Raw genomic sequence first — 18,307 nt, 5'->3', positions numbered from 1 at the left:
AATGCAATTATCCTTGGTTTCTTTATTCGAAAATCAACCATCTCCATTTACACTAGTTCCAATATATTTTCACATGTTTATTTGGGGAGATTTTTAATAGGGAAAAGATGCATACTGAACTTTCCACCCGCTGTATGTAAAAATACAAATTAAAAAAGCCTTAAATGCCTTAAATGCTGTTAGAAAAAATAATAGGCATTGGATTAACTATTTTAATAGTTAATCAAATGTAGAGCTATCAGATGTGTTTCTGGCACAAATTAAAAACAGAAACAGAATGGAAGCGAGTAATGTGTAGAGTTAGAGAAATTGAGTAAGGGAAACTCAAAATGAAAAGCATTAGGAAATGACACTTATTAATTTTGTGACTTTTATGGTTATTGAAAGTGAGTTAATCTCAGTTATCCCTTTTTTTAAAGATGGTTCTAAGGCACAGATTATTTGATGGAGTTTATTCAATGTGACTGTTGTTTTAAAATATTGTTTTCCTTACATTTTATTTTGCTTACAGTTATGCTCAGGGAATATACATTTTACCAGGACATTCATATGAGAAAAAAGCAGCCAATAGTGCAGTCACAGTAATATATCCATAATGGGCATTGGTTAGGAGCATGCCCACCCTAGAAATTTGTTTCTGCCCACAGCCTCATGTCAAGATCCATCCAATTCATGCCTCAGAAAAGTGACCAATTATGACCTGACTTAGATGTGTTCAGGTTGGGCGTAATTGTTGAAGCATGTTATAGAGTAAATGTTATAGATGAAAATGTTAAAGGTGTACAATTGTGTCATTAGTACAACTGATAAACCTTCAACAACAAAACAAAAGGGTCAAAGTTATCCTTAAACCACTCCATATTTTACCTTTTCACCTTGGACACAAGAATAATATTAACTTACAGATACCATGTGTTTGGTTATTTTAATTTTCCTTGTTGTGATCTGCCAACACAATTTATCTTGGTTTGAAAATTTGGATGTTAGAAGGATGTCACAACAATAGAGGGAAGGGTTGATTTAATGCCCAGAATTATAGTCTTGGTCAAATTTTAGGTCCCTTGAGCAGACTTGCCCCATGCAAGCATCATAGTGTTCTCTTCCTGGTTAGAACATATCACACACACACACACACACACAAAGAACATATCACAGACTCCTGCTTCACCTCCAACTACCTACCTGACATTTACCTTCATCAGAGAAGGCAGCTAATTGAATAAAATGGATTGATAATGAGAATGACATTTTACACAAGAAGTAAGTGTAAATAAGTCAACGGGCATGTGGAAAAGATGGAAGCAAGTTTGTCCTCCCCTGTTGTATGTTATGGCATGTCATTTGGGTCATTGCTCTTCAGACCCCCACATTTCCTTCTCAAAGCCTGGCCAGACTATGGCACAGAAGCAGGAAGAGGGTAAAACACCTTGCATGTGCTTTGCCTGTACATTCTTCCTTAGAGAATTTCACTGAGTGGAGAAATGAAAACCCTCTACTGTACAAAAACTGATTTCTGGCTAATACCTATTTACCACTGTCTCCTGTTACCATTTTTAGACACCCCTTCGGAAGCTACAATTTAAAATAGTGTGAAATCAACAGGCACAGAAGTGGTGAGGGCTTATTTCACCCTGAGATGTGAATCAGTATTAAGAAAGATGCTGTAGGTTTGGTGGTGGGACTTCTAAACCTTTGATGTTTGCCTAAACTTGCCCAAACACACATGTCACAGAATGAAGATTTTGGTCAGAATAGTTTCCATTTCCTTAATTCAGATGAATTGACCATTTTGGGGAAGGTAGACGTATGTGAGGTTTGTCTTTAATTAAATTTAATTTAAATATCAAAAAAAAAAAAATCTTGAAATAGACCAAGGCTTTCCAAGGAATGCAGAGCTTCATACAGTATTTGTTCTGACAAAGGAGAGATGGCTGACTTGAACTTATTCAGCAATAAATTTCACTCATTGTGGTCATCTGACCAGAGAGCAGAAACAAGAGATTCCTTCTTAGTCCAGCAGAGCCAAACCAGGTAAATGATGGATTTTCTGGGTTAATGTTTGGAAAGCTATTTTTACCAGTCATAGAAGGGCTCTAAGAATAGAATCCACCCCAACCCTGTATGTATAAACGATGTCCCTGGCTAGAGCTTTTCCCATCCTAAGCTGGCTAAAGTGGAAACACACAGGACGCGGCTGCAGTAGATTCTGTGCATAGAATGCTTGGCTCAGAATATGTAGGAAAACAATATTTTATGCAAACTATTTATTTTATTTGAGAGAGCATGAGTGTGAGCCGTAGGGGAAGGGCAGAGGGAGAAGCAGACTGTCACTGTGCAGGAAGCCCGATGTGGGGCTCAATCCTACGACCCTGAGATCATGACCTGAAAAGAAGTCAGATACTTAACTGACTGAGCCACCCAGGAGCCCCTATGGAAACTCTATTGCAAATAAAGTGAAGAAGCAACTGTGATTTGTTTTTTTGGCTTATTACTTCTTTTTTTGTAAATCAAAGTAATGTCTTCACCTATGAACAGATACTGTAGCATAGAAGAATAGGGAAAACAATGGGATTGTGTTCCTCTTCGTCTTCCTGGAGGTAAATTAAGTTTTTCTGAGTTTACTTATTTCTAGAACCTCATGACTCTAGAAATTATTCTTAAGCCGCTGTTTCCTGACATCAATTTCAGACAATTATCTATTGATTCTCAGTTATATTCTTTTTTTTAAATTTTGATTTATTTATGATAGTCACAGAGAGAGAGAGAGAGAGAGAGAGAGAGGCAGAGACACAGGCAGAGGGAGAAGCAGGCTCCATGCACTGGGAGCCCGACGTGGGATTCGATCCTGGGTCTCCAGGATCACGCCCTGGGCCAAAGGCAGGCGCTAAACCGCTGCGCCACCCAGGGATCCCCTCTCAGTTATATTCTTAATGGCCTTGCCTTTTCTCCATCTTTTTTCTACCTAGTCTCTCACTTTTTGTTAGTTTTACAAGTTCAAGTTTATTCAGTGTACATTATCTTATAATACTTTATACATATCAGTTATACTCTGTCTATACATATGTTTGTGTGTGTGTTCATGATTATATGTGTTCATATGTGTGTGTAGCCTCTAAGTCAACAATCTATTACATTGTTAAGGGTCAATTAATAGTTTTCAATATTGTACCAAGAGTAATGGTAGGATTACATTTCCTTTCTGGTCTAATATCATGGTGCCTTTTAGACTTTTTTGTTTGTTTGTTTGTTTGTTTGCCTTTTAGAGTTTATCAGTACTCCAACTCATACACAAATCCATTTTTCATATTTCCCTTATGATCCTCTTATACTATTTTTTCCCCTTAACCTATCTAATTGCTAGTAAATACAATATCCAAAAATACAACTCATGTAATGGTTTCTACTATAGAGAAAATAGAACATGGTTTGATGAAAAATCAGTAACTGGTAGAAGGGCTCCGTTAGATTGGGTCACCAGGGAAGATCCACTAAGTAGGTGGCATGCTGGTTAAGACAGGAGAGGCCAAAGGCAAGGTCTGGGAGAAGACTCTTCCATTGTGAGGAAACAGTGAGATAGGTCAGATTCAGATGGCAAAGGTAAGAGAGAGAAGAAGAAAGATGGTATGTCTTTGCTTGAGTAATTGGGCTTGAGCATTTTCAGATATGGGAAAGACTTAGGGCAATCAGGTTTGGGGTATGAGAGACAGTGAGAGACCTGTGAAAATTGACATAAATTTATATGTCAAGTGGAGATCCAGTTAGGTACGTGAGTCTGTGTTTCAGAGGAGAGGTCAAATGTGAAGATACACGGTTGGAAGTTTTGTTGTTACTTGATGCCATGGGACTGAATGAGGTAACCTAGGGCATCAAGAAAGAACAAAAGGATCTAGGACTAAGCCTGAAGTAGTCCAATATTTAGGGAAAGCAGAGAACATGCCTTCTCCAGCAAGATCAAGAATGGGCAGTTAGTGAGAATTGCAGGAGTCCTGTTTATTCTCCAAAGTATCCATTCTGGTGTGTCTCTCTTTAATATCTCTTTCTTTACCTTGGTCTTCTTTTCCCTGCTGCTGGTTGTCCACATGTCTGGCAGTCCGTGGTTGTGTTTTCAGTACTTGAGACAAAAGAACCAGGTAGCTATGTGGATTTCCTCTAAAGCTGTAAAAAAGAGATCTCTTATCCACTTGAGGGCAAGAGAGGACTCATTAAAGTGAAAATATTTGGAGAATCATTCATGTTAGAATTGATTTAAAGTTTTATTTTCATATTTAAGGGTTGTGAACTACTAGTATATTCAGGAGTTTATTTCATTCTAGCTGTTAGTCTTCTCTGACTTACACACCATTGCTCCAAAATTTAGGTTGCATCCCTACAAATCATGCAAAGTGGGAATTTCAAAATAGCTTTAGATAGACACATGTATTGATGGGGAAATGAGAACTTAATTTTATCTATTGTCTATAAACATTCTGACCTAAATAACTAATTTAGAAAAAGCCATAAATTGAGTAAATCGGTAAATAAAACATCATAGTTGCAGCTGATTTCATTTGCTGATATTTTTACGCTCCTACTGATAAAGATGCAATTTAAATGATTTACGCATTTTGCTTTGATTCTGAAGGTAAAGCAAAAAATACAAATGTGAAGAATATCAAGTAGAGAGAATTGACTTACTGCTGTCAAGTTGCTCTATTTTCTTATCAATAGATTGTCATTTTGTGGAAAAACTCATATGTGTTTAAAACAGAATGACAGACTGTACAACAGGGATTTTAAAAACAGCCAATCTGAATGTATTCCATTAGTGCTATTCTGGATAGAGACATACATTCCACTGTGGATCTTGCTCATTGGTTTTATTTTGCCATCTTAACATTTCTGTTTTGTTAAAGTCTACCATTTCCTTCATTCTTTTTTTTTTTTAAACTTCTCAAAAAACCCACCCTAAAAAAGAAGGCCATATCTCATTAGCTGCCAAAATTATAAACTCAGTGATTATAGATTTCAAAGGTATTTTAAAGTTGAATTAACGTGCTATTAACAAAGCTTATTTTCCAAATGAGAGCCCTAAAGAATAATTTGAGCAAACATGTTCACTGTCTGATGATGATGCTAATCCAGTTAAGTGGATGAGAAAGAAGCATTTTTTCTATAATCTTGGATCTTTCTAATCTGGAGTTTCAGTGTTCTTTTGATTTCACATGCTTTAAGACTTACTGTTGTTTCTTGTCCTCTTTCTCCTCTCCCTTCCCTTCCCTTCCCTTCCCTTCCCTCCCCTCCCCTCCCCTTCCCTTCCCTCTTTCTTTCAAGGTAATGTGCCTTCCAGCTTTACCCCAAATCATATATGACCCACACAAACGAAAGTGACTGTACATGGGATGTCTGGTTTTTAAAATGTTTTTATGAAGACTCAGCTGTTACAATTTATATCACCTAACAAAATCCAGGATGTTCTCCCAAGCTTTTGACTCTGAAATATTCAACTACTCATGATCATCTTATTTTTGCGTTGACTAGTCTTAAAAAGAAAAACAAAAATCCATGTCAAAGATAGCACATGGAGGAGAATCCCTGGGTGGCTCAGTGGTTTAGCGCCGCCTTCAGCCCAGGGCGTGATCCTGGAGTCCCGGGATCGAGTCCCACATCAGGCTCCCTGCATGGAGCCTGCTTCTCCCTCTGCCTGTGTCTCTGCCCACCCCCGTCTCTCTCTCTGTGTCAATCATGGATAAATAAATAAAATCTTAAAAAAAAAAAAAAAAAGATAGCACATGGGTAGCCTACAGTTCAAATTCAATTATTCAGTGTTTTATTGGCACATAAAATTCCCATTAAAATGTCCATTCAACATTACATAAAAACCTCGGTTCTGTCTTTAGACAAAAACAAAAAAGAAAAAAGGAAAGAAAAGGAACTGTCCGCATCATGTTTATATGGCAAAAAGTCTTTAGAAGCTGAGCAGTGGAAGTCACATCCTATTCTACAGTCCAACACAATTTCCACAATTTTTAAAATATATGCAATGCTTAACTCACCTCAGATATCAGCCTGGCCTTCCTGGCTTTTACATTCGCCATCCTTCTAGTTGGTGCTCGTGGTTCAGAGACATATGGATGAACCTGTCAGGTTATTCAGAAAGAATTGCAAAAGTATTCTCCTCTATAAAAGGCAGGAAGGGGAGACACAGGGATCGCTGGTCCCAGGCAATGATGGGAGCCTTCTGGTTGGTCATCAAGAGGGGCTTCTATCCTGTGGTAGATAAAAGTCCCTTGACTAGACTCCAGTTCAACACTGTGGGAGGAATTACCCTGTTCAGGGTTCTCTGTAGCCTGGGGGCGGGGAGGGGGGTGTTTCTTGTTTTTAATCTCTTGATTGACACAGCTCAATCTCATTTTCAAGGTCTCTTCTTCATGCAAGAGGATCTGCAGATGGGATTAAATTTGAAAGTATCAAAGGCTGTTTTAGCTCAGGTTTGTGGTTTCTTTGGTAATGCCAAACCTTAGAAATCTTGTAGACTCCTCTATTTGCTTCCAGTAAGTTCTGTATACCAATAACAAACTCCGAATTCTTTCTCAGACATGATATAATTCTCATGACTTTTTTTTTTTGCACCCCCCCCCCCAAAGACATTTGGGAGCCAACTGAGGCCATTGGAGATAATATACTGGATGGATGGGAGGGGCCACACCCTTAATTTGATTTATGTCCCAATCAAGGTTCTTCTTCTGCTGCTTTTTTTTTTTTTTTTAAGATTTTATTTATTTGAGAGAGAAATAGTTAGGGAGAACATGAGCAAGGGGAGGGAGAAGGAGAAGCAGACTGTTGAGTAGGGAGCCTGATCCCGGTGGGGCTCGATCCCAGGACTCTAGGATCATGACCTGAGCCAAAGGCTGCTTACCAACTGAGCCACCCATGTGCTCCCCAGTCATAGTTCTTAATGGACATTTGTCTTTCAAACCATCTTTTATCCTGACTTTGATATCTATGAATTTTTAAAGCTACCATACATTTAGAATTTCTCACATCCTTTCCCTTTCTGCTTAGAATCCATGCCTTAACTCATCCATTTCTTGTAATACTCTGCTAAAAACTCAAAGTAATGTCAGTACGTGCTGCCACTTTTTCCATCCATTTCACCTGGAGCTACCTTTAATACACTTTTCAAGTTACCACAGGCCACAGATTCAGCACGCTTACCGCTCTGCAACAGGATTCTGTATCTCTCACCTTCTTACAGCTCAGCCATGGTCAACGTTTGGCTTTCAAGGTCTTCTGCTTACTGCATCAAGCAGACAGTGAGGAAAAACAGATTTTTTTTTTTTTTTCCATTGGGATAGATCTGTATCTGTTGGTGCTTCCATTCACAATCTGTTGCTACCCCTTACTGCAAAGGAGAAAAAAAAAATACAATTTAGGCTCTATGTTCGGAAGAAGTGGTAACAGGTTTGGTGAGCAAGTTAGCAGTCTCTGCCACAGACTCTGAATGCCAGACACTCAAATCACTATTCTAGGGGAAAACAGTGGCCAGGTGATTTCAAAATTACTGATTCAATTTCTTCGTGATTACATATATCTCGACAAGTGCGTAGCACTGTGTGCCCCAGCTATGTACTCAAATAGCCTTTCTGTATTAACTCGCTGCATGAGAGTCCATAGCATGGACTTTGTTTAGTAGGTTCTTTGTTCTGAATTTCTCATTACATTGGCTTTGAAGGCATCCTTTGAGAAGCAGAAGGGATACTAAATTTAGCTACCTTAATTTAGTCAGCCCATAGGATAGGCTCCACCTTACACCAGTGGTATAGAATCCATGACATACAGAGGTGAAAACATTTGACTAGATGGACAAGTTGGACTCAAAATACACTTTAAATTGATATGAAATAGGTAAAATTATGTTAAAATGTGGGCAGGTTTTAGTAGCTTGAGGACATTGCTTGTTTTAGAGCAAACACTCAGATTTCTTCAAAGCTTAAAGCGTTTCCTGTTTTTAATTTCATACCACCTCTGTACTATTTGATAAGAGCAGTGATGTTTTTCAGTGTTATCCTTGATTTAAAATGGTCTTTGTGACTTTTTACTTTTTCAGAGTCTTTACTCTGCTGTTGCTTGGTAAAGAGGGAAGCTTTGAAAGGCTCTGAAACATGTGATTTTTAGGAAGCAGATGGGTTCAATAGAAAGTTAAAAAGAATGGGAAGAAGAAAGAAAGGGAAAAAGAAGGAAGGAGGGACACAACTTGTTACTTTAGTTTAAGCATAACTATGCTTTTTAAATGGGAAGAAAAAGCTGATTGAGAGGATCTTCGGTTTATTTCCTTCACCACTTGCCTGGTGGCTTTCAGCCATAATCATTAGGATATTGATGTATAATAGACATGTGGAAAGCTGAGAGGACATCCTCACCTAACTCCTACATTTTTACAGAGGCCTGGAGATGTACGTATCTTGTTCAAGGTCAAGCAGATTCGTACTTTGTCCCAAATTGCATGGTTAGTCTGAGAAAATGATATTTGCTTTTAAAACGGTGCATATTTAGAGAAATGGTGGTATTTGGTTTTGCTTTGTGTTTAGTTATGAAATACCTATTCCCATATAATGTGTTTTCTCTCACTGAATAATGTTGATTGGCCTCAAGATTTAGAAAAGAAACTACACAATGAAACAAATGTTGCAGGAGGGAAGATTCCTGCTGCCCAGGAGTGGACACTTGATTGAACTGTAGTGCAAACAGGCAGTGAGATTGTTCCTAGGCGAGAAGGAAGGGAAAGACACAGAGCTCCGACTGGAATGCTCCAAGGATGCTCTCGTGATAAGGCAGTGTGGGTTTGGCAGGAGACACGAGTGCCACGGAGCGTCTCGGGGTGCCAAACATGCTGTGACTGCCTCTCCTCATCTTCCCTGTGGAAAGGGGCTCACTTGGACTTTCCCAAGATAGGAGGGGATTATCATCACATCCTGCCTTATGGGTTGAAGTTTCATGAGCTCTTCTCCCCATATGGTTTGTAACATATTTTGTGCATCTGGTCCCCAAGGCCGCTATCACAGGAGCACCATTGGACAGTGACAGAGCCCTTTGGGGACAACAAATTCCTAGCGCATTTGGCAGAGCTCTGAAAGGCTGGTGGCAAATTCCCACCTTGGGAGGACTCTATCAGTGTCTGCCCATGGGAGTGGGAGGGTGAAGGTTCAGCAGGTGTGTTGTTTTAAGTTGTTCTATCCTGCAGTCTGTGTAGAGATCCAGTAGCAAAATAGATGTCAGCTTCACTTTGCCTGCTTGCCTCCCCACTTGGACATCTTGTCTAATCAACCTCAGAGATCTTTGTGGAGCTTGGCTGCCTATAGGGCCTCCCTCACTCTGGTGTGCCTGTACCCGGACTCCAGATGATGGCAGTGACTCCCAGGCCCATCCCTTCAGGTACTCAGCACAAATCTAGGAGAAGTGATAAAACAGAAGGACTTCCTGATTCAAAGAATCAACTTATGTCAAGAATGCATCACAGTTACTTCAACTATGGGTCCCCAGCCCTATCTCCACACATCCCTCAGATGGAATAAAAAATATAGACCATTAATTATTATAGAATGAAACAGTTAATTCTTAAGCAGCTGAATATATCTTATTTCACCTGTGCAATATCCTATATATCATCTTAATATTAGTAGAAAGTATGTGGGTAGTTTGTGATGCTTGAGGACCTGGGACATACGACTAATATGCTGATATATGGCAGTGTTAAATAATTCAGATATAGACAAAATTAAAGAAAACGATTGAAAATTAGTGTGTGAGGTTTGTTAATCTTGCATAAATAAAACAATCACGAGGAGCATTGACCTTAAGCTGACCCTTGAATATATCCCTTGCAGAAGAGGAGTATTTGTTAAAATTAGGGCAGGGGCAGTGCCACTGTGATGGAAATTAAAATTTTACATTCCTATTTGTCACAGCAGCATAATTCCCTTTAAGAATAAATAAGTAGCACATTGTATCTGAACAACTAGGTGGCACTGGTGCGTCATCCTTTCATTCCTAGAAAAGTGAATTCAAAAATCATCTTCTGCATTCCAGTTCGGTGGTCTAACATGCATATGATACTCAGCTGCACATTTCGGCAGGAATTTACAAGAGGCTCCAGAGTGAATGTTGGAACTGCTGTCAATCTTTAGAGAACACTATTCTCTAGCCTTCCATTGGTATGTCCTGGATACAGACCTTGAATTCGCGATTTTATTTTCTTAACTTCCTAGAAAAGCTAACATGGCTCCCAAGGAGGGCAGGATTCTCAATTAAAAAACAAAGGTTGTCTTTGGAAATAACGGGTCTCCAAATCCCAGGATTCTAAAAAGAGATCATGGAAAGCAATTTGGTTAGTATCAGAGGGGGGTGAAAGTGAAAATTTCACAGGATCCACCCAAAGGGATGCATTTAACTGCTTGGAGACTACTTAAGGCAATAATTAAATTTTAAATGTAGACATGCAAAAATTAATCAACAATGTGAGACACTTGGCTTGTGGCTTAAGGTCAGGCACTGATCTCAGTGCTTTGTGTGTCTTGCCTGGCGTGTTCTCCACAACAACCTTTGAAGTGGCACACTGACTCACCCCTTTTTATGGATGAGGTTCCTGGGACATGAAGGGGTCCTAATTTGCCCAAGACAGGCAGTTACAGTGGTGGAACAGAGTTTTAAATACAATAAATTTCTATCTTAATCACTATGCTAAATTCCTTCTAAAGGAGCCTTTATAAACACTACTTTAAATTGCTGAATATGATACCTATGTTTAAGGTACAAGATTAAACTTGAAAGAGAAATTAGAAGAATAAGGTGTATATTTTATATCAACATGATAGCTATAGGATCAGTAGCTTTAAAGCATAGAAATACAATATAATTAAACTTTACTTGCATATAATTTAAATAGATTAGTGTGGAACACATCAAGGCATATTTGAACTGGCTATTTAAAATCTGAATACTGGGGATCCCTGGGTGGCTCAGTGTTTGAGGGTCTGCCTTCAGCCCAAGGTGTGATCCTGGAGTCCCAGGATCGAGTCCCCCATTGGGCTCCCTGAATGGAGCCTGCTTCTCCCTCTGCCTGTGTCTCTGCCTCTCTCTCTCTTTCTCTGTGTCTCTCATGAATAAATAAATAAAATCTTAAAAAAAAAATCAGAATACTTAGAGGAAATTCACAGTCGTGTCCCCAGATAATGAGAAATGCATTTCTTTGTATTTTTCCTCTCCTTCTTTTTCATCAGTAGGGTCTTTAACAAAGAACCTTTTATATATTAAACAGCTTTTCTTAAAAGGTAAGTGCAGACATTTAAGAATTATTTCAACATCCCATGGACATTTGTTGAGCACTTACAGTAAGCCAGGAACTACACCACGGCAAGCATCACAAGTGAAAGAACGTGGCTGGATTCGTTTTCCATTGCTGCATAACAAATTATCGCGCATTTAGTGGCTTAAAACAGTACCTGTCTGTTAGCTCACAATTCTGTGGGTCGATAATCCAGAATCCTGGTGCTCTGCATAGGGTCTCATAAGCCAAAATAAGGATTTTGACTTGCGTGGGTCCTTGTGTGAGCTCTGAAGAAGAATCATTCAATTAGGTTGCCAGCAGAATCTAATTCTTTGTGATTGTAGGACTAAAGTCTCCATTTTCTTGCCTGCTGTTGATTAGGGTTTTTAGGGGAGGATTAGGGGTTATTACCAGCTTCTACAAGCTGCCCCCATTCTTGGCTGGTGGCCCCCTTCATCTCTTCAAAGCTAGAAATGGTGTGTCAAATCTTTCTCATTCTCTGAATCTCCCGGATTTTCCATTGTGCCTTCCTCTCCTGCCTTTTAAAGGACGTATGTGATTAATCATGGTGTGGTTGATTTAGTTTCCCCATTTTCAAGTCAACTGACCAAGGACTTTAATTACAACTTCAAAACCCAGTACCTAGATTAGAGCCCGATGGACTCACTAGAAGACACGAATCTTAGGGAGTCATCCTTAGAATCCTGCCTACCAAATGGCTTACACCATTCCAGGAGCATATTTTGTTTATCTTAAGAGTCCTTGTGGACATCCTTTTCACAATGTCAAGGGGAGTGTTAACATGTATAATAAATTTAGAGATTAAACAAACCAAAATATAATAATAACCAGCATGCATTAAGTGCATTAAATACGCCTAGTGCCTTAAGTATATTTTCTCCTTTGATCCACACACAACTGTCCAAGTATAAAGATGAGTTTCATAGACTTTCAGTAACATCAGACAACCAGTAAATGAGAGAGCTGGACTTCAAGACAAGAACTGTATGAATATAGCGTCTGTGCTCTTCACAGCACAGCATGAAGGAAAAGAGATCTAAGTATCTTGTCCTTGAGAAGAAAGTTAAGCTTCAAGCAGAAGGATTAAATAAAATTTGTTATGCAACATCAATATGATTAATGATTCATTACAGATAGCACAAAAGATTTTGATATGTATGTACCTATGATACCGTGTCCATTTCTGTCGCAATAATTAAGGGAGTTATATGTGTGTGTATGTATATTTGAAGCTACACATATGAAGCTGTGTGTGTACGTATGATATTGACATGAACTCAGAGAGAATAAAAAGTATTAAATGATGACTATTGAGATCGACTTTATCAGGAATGAGAAACTTGAGAAGGACCTAAAACAATCACTTGTGGACATGGTGACCTTATGTTTGTTTATTCTGTTTTCAAACACCAGTTTAAAGGGCATTATATTTAAAGTTGGGGTGTCCTAATTAGAGCACATTTTAAAAGAAAGCAGCATCTAGGACAATTCCTAGCAAACTTTTGGAGCTTCTTCTTTCCTGCTGATGAAACTGTCTTACTGAATTTATGAGTTATAGAACCACCAATGCTGAAAGAAACTTTTAGATTAATATCAATTAACTGAATCCTACTCCTCTGGGTACAGTTCTTAAAGCTGCTGATGTTGAGAAGATCCTAAAAGGGATGGAACAACTTGGAGAAATCCAGTGGGGAATTTCGGTTCCAAGAGAAATAAGAATATCGGTCAAGTAGTTGCTTTTGCTGTCACTAGTACTATCATGTATTAATTACACATATAGGCTTGTCGAATGGGTTTCACGATATTTCCAAAATTTATACAGTCTGCACTTTAGAGATGAGGATACTTGGAATCAGGGAACTGTAACTTTTTTAAGCTTTATAACAACCGAAAGCCAAAAGCTAGAATTTGGGCTCTCAGGGTAACTGTCTTTCATAGTTCTAGTTCTTTCTCCTATGCTGTTGGGCCTCCCCATAGTTTAGCTCTGTACAGAAACATCTGAAAACTGGTATGTGGTCTATGCTGTGTATATGACCCACTTAGGACATGCAAGGTGCCTTATCTTTACTCTACTGCACTAGTTTTAAATGAACCCAACCAGTGGTCCTGTACAGCCGTGGATTGGCAGCATCAGTGAACAGGGTCAATACATGATGCAAAATAAGTGTGTGTGCGCGTGTGTGTATAATTAATCAAATGGATGGTTTTGTCCTTTGGGACACAAGGCTCCTCCCTACGTGGTTAAGTACTCCAAAGGGATTAAAAATCTTCATTGCACTTCTGATAGTAGTTGAAAAAGTGTGGTGAAGTGATCTTTTTCATAATGATTCCAAATCCACATCTGGGATTTGAAAGAAAACTTGTTTAGAACATTGTGAGTAAGATGAAGTGAAAGATTCTCATTAGGGACACAGCAGATGTAGCAAACTGGCAACACAAATTTCCCAGAGAAGTACAAAGACAAAAAAAAAAAAAAAAAAAAGTCTCGCTGCTAAACAAAAGAAGTTTATCTACTGCTTAGAAACCATCTTAAAAAAATTAACTATAAATTATTGCTGAGGAACTAATTGTTCTATAGTTTAATGAACTTCTGGTGTAATGGTCTCTCTAAAGAAATCTTGATACTTTTATTTTCTAAAAATGTTTGCCATCAGCAATAAGAAGTTATAAAGAAAAGAACTAAATGTGGTTTAAGAGCTTTAAAGCGCTAAGAAGGAGAAAATTAAAGGAGCGAAGTGCTGATTAACAGTGATCATGTTTGGAATCCTTTTTTTTTTTTTTTTTTTCTTCGACTCTTTACATACCAGGAACCTTGTCTTGATTCAGTAAGCTCATTAAAGATGAATTTTGGTAAGTGTCTTAGATTCAGGAGAAGTATCTTGAGATGCGAAGGCTTGGGAGAAAGCAAGCGTGTCTGTATTATAGAGATACTTTCTGCTTCTGCTGACAGAGGAATCCAGGAAACATTCTGTTGGTGGGGGTGCAAGAGAAGGTGCTAGCAAAGTAGCTGAAGAAAGGCCATCCCTATGAGGACCACAGGCGAACACCCTAGTCATCTCTACTTTGTTCCGTGTCATTGATTTTTATTAGATATTAAGGGAAAACTTTTGTACTCAGCTCACAACACCCCTGACACTGACTTCTGGGAGTAGCACAGACCTCACAGGTTCAGTCCCACAAGACCAACCCCAGTTCAGACACCAATGACAGGTCTGCACCTCTCCTACTTTTGACCAACCAGATATAAATCAGGACTTCCCATACCTGCCTCAGGTCTAGCCATTGCTAGAATGGCTCCCTCGGGAAAGTGCTCTACTTACTATTAGCAGGTTATCATAAAGGACACACTCAACGGAAGTCAAACGGAAGAGGGGCATAGGGTAAGCAAGTATGGGGCATGGAGGACATGAAGCTTCCATGCCCTCTCTGGGCTTATCACCTTCTAGACATTTCCATGCGTTCACTAACTTAGATACTCTCTGAGCTCAGTGGTTGATGGTTTTATGGAGGTTCCATACAAGCACAACTTTTTAAAGCATTAGCAATAGGTGTTTAATTCAATCAAGCCCTCTCCTCTTGGGGGGGGGGGGGGCGGCGGTGGTGGATGGAGGGTGGACATTCCTCTGGCAACCAGCCTCCATCCTCCAAGAGTCACCTCATTGGCATAAACTCAAGCCTGCCTGAAACAGGGGCTTATTATGAATAACAAATGACGGTGCTGTCACTTCTCTTTGGAAATTCCAAGATTTTAGAAGCTCTGCACTAGACACTAAGAACTAAGACCATATATCACAGCAAAAGATAATGCCTCACCCCATCAGTTGGAGGTTTTAGAAGCTCTGTGCCAGAAACTGGGGGTAGATGCCAAATATATATGCATTAGATAAGCATCATATATCCATTAACTTGAATATTGACATTCCTCAGGTTAATGGCTTCATTTCTTAGAACAATTAGGTTTACAGAAAAAAAAATTAACAGAAAGTATAGAGTTCCCCTATATCCTCTCTCCCTCCACCAGTTTCCCCAATTATTAACTGTTACATTGGCATGATACCTTTGTTATGATTGATGAATCAGTTTGGTAAGTGATTATTAGCAAATTCTGAAGTACATTACGTGTCATGTATCTACTATCACAGTATCACACAGAATAGGTTCACTGCCCTAAGAATCCAGTGTGCTTCACTGTTTCCTTCCTAATCCCTGGCAACCAGTGACCTCTTTATTCTTTCTAGTTTTGCCTTTTCCAGAATGTCATATAGTTGGAATAACACAGTGTGTGCCATTTTCCGAGTGATCCTTCCATCAAGCAGTATGCATTTGAGGTCTCCTCATGCCTTTTCATGACTTGATAGCTCTTTTCTCTTTAGTGTAATATTTCATTGCCTGATCTACTGCGGTTTATCCACTCACCTATATCAGTGGATAACCCAGTTGCAATTTGGGGCAATTATGAATAAAGCTGCTGTAAAGCATCATGTGCCGGTTTCTATGTGGACATAAATTTTCAACTCATTTGAGTAAATACCTAGGAACACAGTTGCTGGATTGTATGGTATGACTATGTTAAATTTTTCAAGAAACTGACAGACTTTTAAAGGAGCCTTACTGTTGTACATCCCCACCAGCCATGAATGAGGGTTCTTACTGCTCCTTCTTTTTAATAATGACAAAGGGGAGAGAACTCTGCACATTGGAAGATTTAATCAGTCGATTGGCATGAAGAATGAAGAAGTATTTTTTATAAATACTCATTATTTTATACTTTGTAGCACTATGTGGTACTTGACATCTAGAAATTACAACAGAGATTTTTTTCGCTTGCCCAGAGACCTTTATTTTGGAAAAAGTTGACAACCAATTAATCAGAACAATAATAAGAACAATTCAAACATTAAAATATTTATTGATGGCATATCTATTTCAAATTTTAAACTGGTTAGCTTGCATAAAACAACTGATCTGACAAATATACACAAAATTGTAGATAATGTGTATGAGTGATATATAGACCATTAACTTCATTTGACTGGCATATCCAGGTGGCAAAAGAGAAGGTCTTTAGACATTAATGACTTGGAAGAAGTACTTAAGCTTCAGTTGTATCAACTGTAAAGTAGTTATGATAATATACTGTGCTGAAGTGTGGAAAAAGTCTGAAAATCATGAAACCATAGGATGCATCTGGTGGAGAATGAAAAATCTGTTTGGGCTAGAATTTATTGTTCCTAAAGGACCATTCTGTGGAGAGTCTTGAATGTGAGTCTAGAGAGTTTGAGTTTTACTTATTAGTTTATGGAAATCTGTCGAGAGTTTTTAAAGGGTTGTTCATAGAATGTGGCCTAATCAGAGTTTTTTTTGCTTTAAGATGGTTGAGAATGGAGTTGAGAAACATTTTGAAAGAAAAAAATCAATATGACTTTGATAACTCTTCAGAGTTGCCCAATTACTAGCTTGTTATTCCCTCCTATGACTTAGAAGGAGGGCTTCTTGCCTCAAGGCATTTCACTGCCATCTTGCAGAGAATCCATGATGAATTAAGTACGGCTGGCACCCCTGCAGAGTGGTGTAGTGTACAATAGTTCAACTGTATGCAGGTGTCCTCTCTTTAAAATTTTGTTATTCCCTCCATATTTTAAACACAGACCTATTAAGATTTTGTTTGTATTTTCTCTCTTTTTTTGAATATTTTATTTATTTGTATATTTTCTCTTTTGAACTAATTCTTCTTCTACTCTTTCTGATTTCAATATCACCTAATACAGCTATATCCAAAATCTTTACTTCCAATCCTAACAGCCCCTCCTCCCTCCTGCCCTCACACCCCTTGGAGCTTTATTCAGCATGTTTGATTTGCCTGTGTGATATTTTAATGCTTTTCAAACCAAACTTATCCAAAACTGGAGTAATTATCTCCCAAGCACTAAACAACTCTTTCTACTTACTCTGACCCTATTAACAGCCACACTTTCCATCCAGCCCCTCAGATTTTTGACAAAAGAGTTATCTTTGATTCCTCTCCTTTTCTTTCTATAGTCAGCATCCTAGTTTACATTTGTGCAGGTTGTGCACTTTACTAAAACCTGAGGGGCACTGGTTTTATTGTAGCTTTGTATAATCACCAGAATTTCTGGCAGACGACAATACGTATTTTTATGGACAATGCTGTTTTTCAGTGGCATAAAGGCCTTATAGACTAGTGACAGTGTTGTAAGGAAGAAGTGGGTAAATAAGTTAGATCTACAGGTATGAGAGACTGCAAGATCTAAGTTTGGTAAGACTTTTTTTATGATTGGAACACGTATACAGTCAGAAAATACAGTTATTGAATATGTAAGTGTCAGGGTTAGAGGCAAGACATGATAGGACAATATGAATTTATTGTATAGGCATTAATCACATTTTATAGTGCAGAACACAATATGATAGGATATACTGGATCCAGTCTAGTATGTGGGAGATGTTTTCCTACTGAATGTTTCTAATCAAAATTGTAGTGATAGTTGATGGACAGCCATCATCTGAGCACACAAGGCTGATAGCACAGAACATGACATCACCAGTGTTCACGAGATGCCAACTATTTCCCTGTATATGCCATTAGTTTCTCTCCATGGTGTTCACTGAAGGAATTTTATGCTAATTTAGCTCTTTGGTGGTAGGTGCTGACCATCGCTGCTACTTCACCTTAACCACAGATCGTGTCCCATCATGGAAGCAGATACCACCACTCTAAAGGGTCTGTGAAGATCGGATGTTTAGTGTGTCAGCTAACAGAATGAGGTGATGAAGGGCTGAGAATGTTAGCTGAGGGTAACTAGGTGCTTGGAGTTTCAAACATACTAAGAATGGTAGTTATTGTTTGCATTAACCAACACTATTTGCTCCTCTTGTCTATTGGGGCCTCTGTCATAATTCTTACCTTATTTTCTTATTGCTTTATACTTGCTGAAGCTATATCAGCCCTACTTTTCTTTTTAG

The sequence above is a fragment of the Canis lupus genome, chromosome 16 (assembly GCF_011100685.1).
Source record: "Canis lupus familiaris isolate Mischka breed German Shepherd chromosome 16, alternate assembly UU_Cfam_GSD_1.0, whole genome shotgun sequence".
NCBI classification, from domain to species: Eukaryota; Metazoa; Chordata; class Mammalia; order Carnivora; family Canidae; genus Canis; species Canis lupus.
This window is presented reverse-complemented; position numbering follows the sequence as displayed.